The 9,286-nt window shown below is 38.0% G+C and overlaps 1 long non-coding RNA gene across 1 annotated transcript; it reads left to right on the top strand.

The window, feature by feature from the left end:
* Positions 1 to 2,339: 2,339 nt before the first annotated feature.
* LOC135296005 (uncharacterized) lies at positions 2,340 to 8,544 on the top strand. The gene is made up of 4 exons (XR_010358051.1): positions 2,340 to 2,604; positions 4,870 to 5,117; positions 5,910 to 5,974; positions 8,427 to 8,544. It is a non-coding gene; the product is annotated as an uncharacterized LOC135296005 (long non-coding RNA).
* Positions 8,545 to 9,286: the final 742 nt, after the last annotated feature.

Here is a 9,286-nt window from a genome sequence, read left to right as displayed (position 1 = left end):
ATGACACATTTTGTCTGGAAATTCAATTACAGTCCAACACAACAACATTAAAATTATATTAGAGCAACACAATACACAGCAGTGTTTGATTTATATGCAACTGGTTTGTACGTATTGCAGTGAAGCCTAAGAACATCAAGGACTGTACTAGTAAGACCACAGGCACAGGAAGAGGGATGTGATTGCTGCTGGCTATTCAGTGTAGCAGTCCCAACACTGCCTTGAAAGTACTACGTCCAATTTTGTGCTTCTCAGCACAAAGAAGACACTGATTATTGAGCTGAGTGTGGCAGAGGGCCATCAAGATGACTGGAGGACTGGCACATGAGACATGGAGACAGTTGGAGAGAGATGGGCTTGTCCAGCCCACAGAAGAGCAAACAAACTGCTTTTTCTCCAACAGTTTAGTGAGTGTTTACGGTGAGGATGGAGCCAGGTTCCTCTTAGAGATGCACAGCCTCCAGTGATGGGGGAAATGGGCACAAGCTGCAGACAGCTAAAATCCCAATTAAGAAGTAAGACAAAGCTAATTACGATAATGAGGGTGATAAATTGCTGGAATGGGTTATTCAGAGGGACTGTGGGATTTGATCCTTAGACACAAAGTTTGGCTTGACAAAGCCCTGACCACCTTATGGTTTCAAAGCTGGATTCAGCTTGGCAGCAGGCTCTCCTTTGAGTGGGGAGTTGGATACATTACTCCCAAAGATCCATTTCAACCTATATTATGGTACAACTCCTTGATTTTACCTCAGTAAATGTGGTTTAATGTTATCAGACATTGCAAAAACATTTTTAGGCAATAAGAACATCACCTTTCTCAATCTTTCCATAAATCTTAAATATTTTTGTTTCTACTTCAATTGGATCACAGTGGCAATAGTGCTGTGCCATCTGGAGTAAATTATTAACAATAGTGCTCTTGATTTCATCTTTTGATGATGGCATAAAATGATTTCTCACTTTTTTATTTTGACCCCCAGCAATCTATTTCTTTGCTTATAAACCCCTGAATATTATCTTTTGGAATGCTAGAGCAATCACAATGGGACTAAGGAATGAAAAACAAAGCAAGCAACATTTTCTTAATGTTTTTCATTTCAGAAAAGAAAGTCTCTAAGGAACTTATGAGGGTGTTTTAACATTCACAGTGATGGTTCTTGATGTACCCTTTGCAGACACATACTATTATCTAGACTCCCATATTCTTCATATAGTCACAATAAAATCCAAAGTAGCAGGAATTTATTGTAAACACTGTAGACGGTGTATTTGATTTGGCCTATACATCCTGTTCTACCAAAGGAAAACTAACAAGTGGAAATTGTCCTAAAGTGGTTTCTGTTGGCATGTGCTCTTTATGCAGTAAATGGCTTGCATTTTAGGGCGCATGGATAGAATCCCTCTCAAATATGATTCAAGACATGTTCTGTTTTGCTCCTTCCCTCTGCACTTTAGTTAGTTTTGCTTTTGCCCTTAGCAACATCTACATTTGCCCCAGTTTTCAGGGAGAAATCAGAGGGTTTGTGGCAAAAAATAGACAATTCTGGAAGAGAGGGTTCCTTCTTTATCTCATTCCGACTTCAAGGTATAGGTCTGTCAAGGATACTTCTCTGCTCAATAGTGTTTTGTTCTCTTCCTAACTGTAACAGGTCCACACAGATAATAATTGTATTTTAGTGACTCAGCGCAGATAACAATGTACAAGATTGCTATATTTCCCCCAGGATTTGCATGAACACCTGCCAAAACCCCTAACATTTGCAAAATTAATGTAAAAAAAAAAATTAAGCAGCAGCTAATAAAGACCAGTGTGGACACTTTAATATCACAGCTTACATACACATAATTTGAAAGGTTTCTAAAATAGGTGTCTTGAGGATTACAAGATGAGATCAGATTGTGTTTTCCTTATACAAGTCTAGTAGTCTCTAATGGGAAGGTACTAGAGTCAGTGAAACCAGACATTTTGGAAAAATTCAGCTGGGATTTCCTAAGGGGCAAACACAGATTGTGGTCACAAGGCAGGGTGGTAAGCCTAAAACAAAACAGAAGGTTAAACCTCTCTTTTTACACCTTTTAGCACCAAGTAAACATGAGTCTGATAATTAGGATTAGAGCTTGTCTTTGTCCAGGCAGACTCTGCCTGTCTGGAGGTAAGAGCAGATTAGTGCCTGATACAGGAACACTCAGCTCTGCCACTGACCACTAATTTATTTTAGCACTTCCAACACTGGTGCAATCCATGACTAACTGAGTGCCTGTTGTGTGTTTAAAATTATAAAGCATATGTCAGTTGCCTATGTTTTATGAGGATTGGGAGGATATTTATGTAAAAGGTGGAGTCTGTATGTGGCAGCAGGGTCTGCCTCACTCAGCTTCTGTATGTGAATAACCTTTTCTCACTCCAGGGAGGGATATTAGTGCAAGCTGGCAACATCCAGCAGATGGTGCTCAGAACAAACAAAATGAAATATATTAAGAGAAAAGGAGGAGAAGGAGAAGAAAAAGAAGAAGAAGAAGAAGAAGAAGAAGAAGAAGAAGAAGAAGAAGAAGAAGCAGGGAAAACTTGTTTATATTTCCCTGTGACAAACAACTACCTTGGTGGGTTTTATGGTTTTTTTTTGTTTGTTGTTGTTTCTTGTGGTTCCTTTTTTTTTTTGTTTGGTTTGTTTTTTTTGTTGTTGTTGTTGTTTTTTTTTTGGGGGGGGTTGTTTTTTTTAAAATTTATTTTTGTTTTGGTTTGTTTGTTTGTTTGTTTGTTTGTTTGTTTCTTTTGTGATTTATCATCCTGCAGCAAATATTATATAATTTCACTGACATTTGTTCATAATTAGTTTTAGGTGGTGGATGGGTGAGAGGGAGCACTGACTAATTGTTGACAGGTCCTCTCCATGCTCCTTAATGGCATCCTCTGGGGTCCAGACTGCTTTGAAATGCCAATACATTCCCATAGGCTTCATCATAACATGACTGGAAAGGATTGTTAACTGCTGTGGAAAAGCACCAGATTTTTAAGGAGAATTTCTGCACAATCTTTAGAGATTTAGTCCTAGATTGTTAACTATACTACCTTAATTAACATTTGGCAGAAGAATCACATCTGTTAATTTCTTAAAGTCAGTATTAACAAAAATCCTTGGGAATATTCTTTGAGATATTGATTAAAATAAAAATTAAGTCAAATATTGTCCATATTTACAAGTGACATGTTTCCAGTCATATTAGACATTATAAAGTAAAACAAGGAATATATCAGATATTTGTTTTGCTTCCATACAAGAAAGAAGAGCCTTGAGGTCTGTTGTCAATGGGATCTGATGATGGCTTGGAAACCGCCTAGCAGATTTTCCAGAGGCTGGAAAACCTGAGACTTCTCCATGCCTAAGGGACAGTGCAGAGCCACTGGCAGCTGGGCAGAGTTGTGGAGTCCATGCAGAGGACACAGACTGGCTTTTCACTGTCCCTGATGGTGCTGTGGAGGGAGCTGTGCCCTTGCTGGCAAACCCAGTGCAAACTCCTGGCTGTTGCCCTGGTGCAGAACTGCCAGGACACTTCCTCAGGGATGGTCATTCCCTTTTTAGTGCACTGCTAAAATCCTGTCCCATGGCAGATCTAACTTCCTGTTTAATTCTGACCTTTTAAACACATCACCGTGTTGACATTTGTTCCTCTTTTTATTTTTTTTTCCTCCTTGATCAATGCAGAAAATAACTGTTATAATTCCAGGCCCAGACTGGGGGAGATGTCCAAAATTACTGATAATAAAACTACAGCTCCAGAACCCTCTCCCTTCAATGGGAGCTCAGATCTCACAACATTTTAAATGTAAGAAATCTTTATTTTGGATTGTATCCTAACTATGTAAATAACAGAAGCAGAATAAAAATTGTGGAACAAAAAATTTTGCTAAAATCTTTGGAAGCATGAAGCAGCTGTGCTCTCCTCTTGAACTGAATTGGGGCAAAGAGTGAGTGCAGAATCTTCATGACAGCTCCTTGCTTTAAATAATGTTGCTAGTGCCTAGGACCCAAGCACTGGATGCAGTAGATATATTGCTGTGTTCCAAAGCAATCATACAATGTCATAAGGTAATTTAACCTGTGTAAACCCCTAGAATCTGTCTACTCACAGCAAGTGCACTGGTGACATAAAAAAGCTGCTGGAAAAATGTGCCATTGTAAGAGCCTGTAGAAAATTGGGATTGTGACAAATTTTCCATTGACAATATGCTTTTATTTGCTAAGCAGTAGATTTTCTCAGTTGCAATATATGTATACAAGCACATATGTATTTTTTAAACAAAAAGAAATTATAAGATTTCCAGGACTGGCATCAACAGTTTATATAATTGCACTGAGGTAATTTTCTGTGTCTTTAAGACCAATTCTAAGAAGAATTTCACTGGTAGAAATGGATAATAATAAATTTTTCTTTGTTTTGGGGGGGTGATGGCAAAGGAGTAAGAATAATGAGTAAATTAAACTCATTATTTAAAACAACGCCCAGTCCTGATCTATCTGCCTCTGTGACAGACTGCATGTGACTGTACAGCACAGCACTAAGCCACATGTCCACATCTGATGACCTTAGGGCCCAAAACCCCTATTTTTGCAGTTTTTCTGCAGGTATGGTGCAACCTGCCTGCTGCCTCGCATGAGTTAGAGTTAGGGATGCTTGCATTTGGGAAATGGGTAGCTTTAATGATATTACCTCCCAGCAGGCAGACTGTTCCCCAAGAGTGCCCTAGGATTTGGAGACATATTGGAAATTTCCAGAAACAGGCAGGGAAAATAACAGTGCTGAGAGTATGAAAAGGGTCCCAGTGCTGAGCGTCCCTCCTGGGACATTTCTCTTTCTGCCGTGCAGACATATGAAGACTCCATGGAGAAGGAGGAGGAAGAGGAGGACAAGAATGAAGAGGAGGCAGTTGTGGATTATCCCTATAATGAGGTCGATCCACCAGAGCTGAGAAGATGTCCAGATGAGGCAGCCTGCATGATAAAAGAAGTCAGAAATTGAGAGACAAATTTTCCTTATTTAAATCCTCCAGATTCCATCCATAGCCAATGGAATTATGTGGGACCCCCCCTGTTAGTGGCTCAAAGTGATGAGAGGTACAACAAATAGATGAAACAAAATCAGTTAAACAGACCATATTAATCAAATTAAAAGTATTCACTGTAGAAGATCTTTGGACACTTCTGTATTGCAATGGTCATGCAGAAAGTAGAAGTCTATCAAATAAGAAGCTTTCTATTCCCAGAATCATTCATAGCATATATAGGAACTATATCAAATATGATTAAAGTAGAATTTAAAAATACTGCTATGGTAGAACTATGTTACAATTACAAATTACATTATATTATATTATTCATTTAATTATATTCTCAACATCAATCATGGTCTCACTTCACTAGGGAGAGTCTCAATTGCAATAGACTTTATTTTAAGACCAGAAATAAAATGTTATTTTGGATTAAGGCAGAGAATGATTGTAATCTGCAGTATTTTTTCCTGAATACCAACACATTTAAAAATCTTCATTAGTGTATTTTATCACCTATTTAAATTACTGCAGAAATTAAATCAACCTAAAAGTAAGATTTAAAAACAGGAATATTCAAAAGGAGTTGCTAAATTAATTTCATGTGCAGACATGGTCCCAAGAAACCAGCAAAAAGGCAAAGAGTATCAAAGAGTGTGCTGAAAGGAGGGGAAGAAAATATTAAATAGAAATACAAATGGAATCTGACAGGAGGTTGAGTTTGAGTGTTTATAGGTGACAGGGTGTTAATGTATTATCCAAAAGGAAATACAAAGCTGGTTTCTTTTTCCAGATATTACACACCAAAAGCAGTTTAGTAGGAGCATATTCTATTGACAATGCCATGTTCCTTCTACAGCTAAAATGGAGCAGTGGGAAGAAGGGATGCTTAAATGATCTTTATTATCCTGCCTGCTTCTTCAGGTGAGTGGGGAAAGGCTGGTGAGTGCATTTCTGGAGAAGATGCCTGAAACAGCACGGCCATTATAATACTTTGTGCCATTCTAGTGTTGACTTTTGCTAGCCCATTTTCAAAAATCAGTGGACCTATTTCTTAACAAAGGTGAGTCATTCAGATAGTGTTGAGGGATTAATGCTTTATGACACACAACTGCAGGTTTAACTTTAGAGCTGCTTAATGGAAGAGAAGCAGATATTAATGTCTGAAATTGTGTGGCCAATGGACCAAATAAGGCATCCCATAAGCAAACCTCCTTCTTCTTCAGCATAAAACTAGGGCTCACACGTTGTGAAAAACCACTTAAAAAATTAAAGGGTCTCAGTGTGTGTCCCTGCTCTTTATGTCATGTGAAACATGCTGTAGTCTCCTGCTCAGCTGTTGCTATGGCCCCACCATGGCTTTAGGTGTGGGACAGAAAGTCGTCCCATCCTTTCTTCAGTGCTCCCTTCCCCTGGTGGCAATTTATGGCAACGACTACGTCAGTGCTGCTATGAGACTTGCTCAAGAAAGGATTGCCACAGCTTTTGAGGTGGATTTATATTCCAGGTAATCTGAAATCAATTTGACCCAAAAGTATACTTTGGAAAAACTATCACATTAGCAACTATAACGTGCAACTATTTTTTTCAAGTCATCCTGTAGAGCTTTTCATAACACTAAGGTGAGCATCCTCTTAATAGGAAAGATGGGTGTTACAGCTTTTCAGCATGTTTTCATCCCATTTGATTAGCTATGTGAAAGCATACTGCATTTCTACATGAAAACTCTCATTTATAAAGAACAGTTTACCCAGCTTGTAGATCAGACACTGGTGCTTGCTCTGCTTGAACTGCAATATGAGTCCAAGCATAGTAGCAAGTAAATGCATTTATTTTGCTTCCAAAGCAAGCAGTAAAGCCTAAGATGACTGCCTGTCAGTAACAGACCTGTTAGCATAGCAGTAAGATGTGTTTCTGGAAGCTGGAGTTCTCAAGGTTACAGGGAAAAGACAAATAGCTCTATTCCATGTCACCTGCTATCCAGAAAGATTTCTTAATTTTGCCTGAACACAAGCTCTGCAGGAGATGTGCTAACTCCTGCAGATCCTCTTGTGGGCGTTACTGATAGCAAAAAAATACAGAAAATTCATTCTACAATGCTATAGCGCACTTGGAGTTAGAAGTATAGAAGGAAAGAAAAACAGATTGTCTTTTTCAGACTGAAAAAATAATATTTTCTAATAAAGTACTTAGCCTTAAACTAAAAATCCTTTCAATTAACAACATTTCATGTCTCATATATTCACTTTTTGTTAATGCAACATTTCATGTCTCATATATTCACTTTTTGTTAATGGTCTAGTCTTGTTTGGTATCATCATTCTCAGAAACACCTAATTTTCCAGAAAGGAACATTATTACCATCTTCTCCTCAAATCTCTAATTAAACCGTATATTTTTTACAGTTTAAGCATTAATGTGTATATAAATTGCAGTTCACTAAAAACACCACGGCATGACAATTTCTTAGAATCTTACCGTAATCAAAGTGTGCTGACCAATATAGAAAATAAATAAGTAGTTGCTTGCTTCCAAGCACTGCAGCTTTGAGAACTCATGTGATTACAGGAAATCTGGCTTTTATAAAATATGTAAGGTCTGGACCCCCTTGATATTGGAGAAAAGGCCGAAAAATATGATGAGGTGCAACTAAAGGATGCACAAACTAGACTAAATAAAATGGGGAATACTGACACTGCTTTGTAGGAGCACTACTACCACATACAAACTGTCATATTGAGCTGCTCATTTATGTTGGGGTCATTAGGTTTGTACTTAAGGTTGAATGTTTGAGAATACCCTCTACACAGTATAATTCTAGAGCCAAGATAGAAAGACCTAAGTCTTGAAACTCCTGTTTGTGCCATGAAGCTTGCAGCCAGACTCACATGTCAGAATGTGAAGCCTGGAACTGCAGAAGGTTAACAGCCTCTATGCTCTTTCAGTCTTTGATGTTTATTAAATAGAGTGAGTTTCATAGAATTACTCCTCTAAAATTGCTGTCTCCTTTAGCTGGTCTCTTTCTCCAGCTTAGTCTTCTGTTCCTGTGCTTTGATAATTCTGTTCACAGAGCAGCCTCATGAAGCATGCAAGAAATGTGCATATAATAAAGCTATCTTGAGCAGTTGCTTGGTAACTCTATGTGTTAAAATGCTTCTAATATTCAAGAGATACATGGATTACAATAATGAAAATACAGGAATACAGCAGGGAATCACTAACAGCTGTTTGGGATTTAACACCCACATCCAGATGCTTGAAAAAAACATGTTGTACTAATAAGCAATGGATTATTAGCTGTGTGAGTAATTGTTTTGGATTCAGCATAATGATGATTTCTCAAAAATCTTTTGCCTTTTTTCATACAATCTAAAAGAATAATTTTAGGATTCACCTTCAGTGACTGTACTGGATCCTTGCCTGACTCTGGAGCTTCTTTGGAAGCAGCTATAGTCTGTGATGGGGCACCTGACCAACTCTGCAGGGTGGGGTTGGGACAGACCCCTGAGAAGTCAGACACCTGCTTTCTAATCCATGCTCCAAAGACCATTAAGGTATGTTTGTACAAACCTGAACACATCAGTCAGGAAAGATTAGAAGGACATTGTACACTAGTGGCCAAGATATTACTGCAAATTAAAAAAAAAAAAAAGGCCTAAACTGAACACACCTAACTGTTTAAATTTTTAACTTTTGAAATACTTATTTGCTGGGATTTCAGTGCCAGCTTCAGATTCTATGGAAGATACCATTTTGTGTGGTTTATTAACATATTTGCAAAAACACCCAATAGAGGTTTCTTCCCCAAAAATCCATTATCTTCTCTATTGATATATCTGACAATAGCAATATCAACAGCAGCATAAAAAGTATTCCAGTCCTCTTTTTAAACACTTTCCCACAGGTCATTGCTCCTAATTAATCTCCAATGGCTTTTTCCTAGTAGAAGATTAAGTTTCACAATGGAAGGATAACATAAATGTCTACTGACACTTTTGGGGAGACTGGGTGGTGGTGGTGCTTCTAATTGTGTTCAATTTTTGAATTTGATATTATGAAATATTACTGTTTGACTAAGTTTTTCTATGTTTTGTCTGTTATGATTAAAATATATTTAGTGGCAAACATAGCCACAGAAGCCAACTGAATGAAATCCTGGAACTCCCTCTGGTAAATGGACAGAAAGAGTAGGTTTCTCCTGATGTGCTTCATCAGTGTGAGCCACGTGGTTCAAAC

The sequence above is a fragment of the Passer domesticus genome, chromosome 3 (genome assembly GCF_036417665.1).
Source record: "Passer domesticus isolate bPasDom1 chromosome 3, bPasDom1.hap1, whole genome shotgun sequence".
Taxonomy (NCBI): domain Eukaryota; kingdom Metazoa; phylum Chordata; class Aves; order Passeriformes; family Passeridae; genus Passer; species Passer domesticus.
This window is presented reverse-complemented; position numbering and strand designations above follow the sequence as displayed.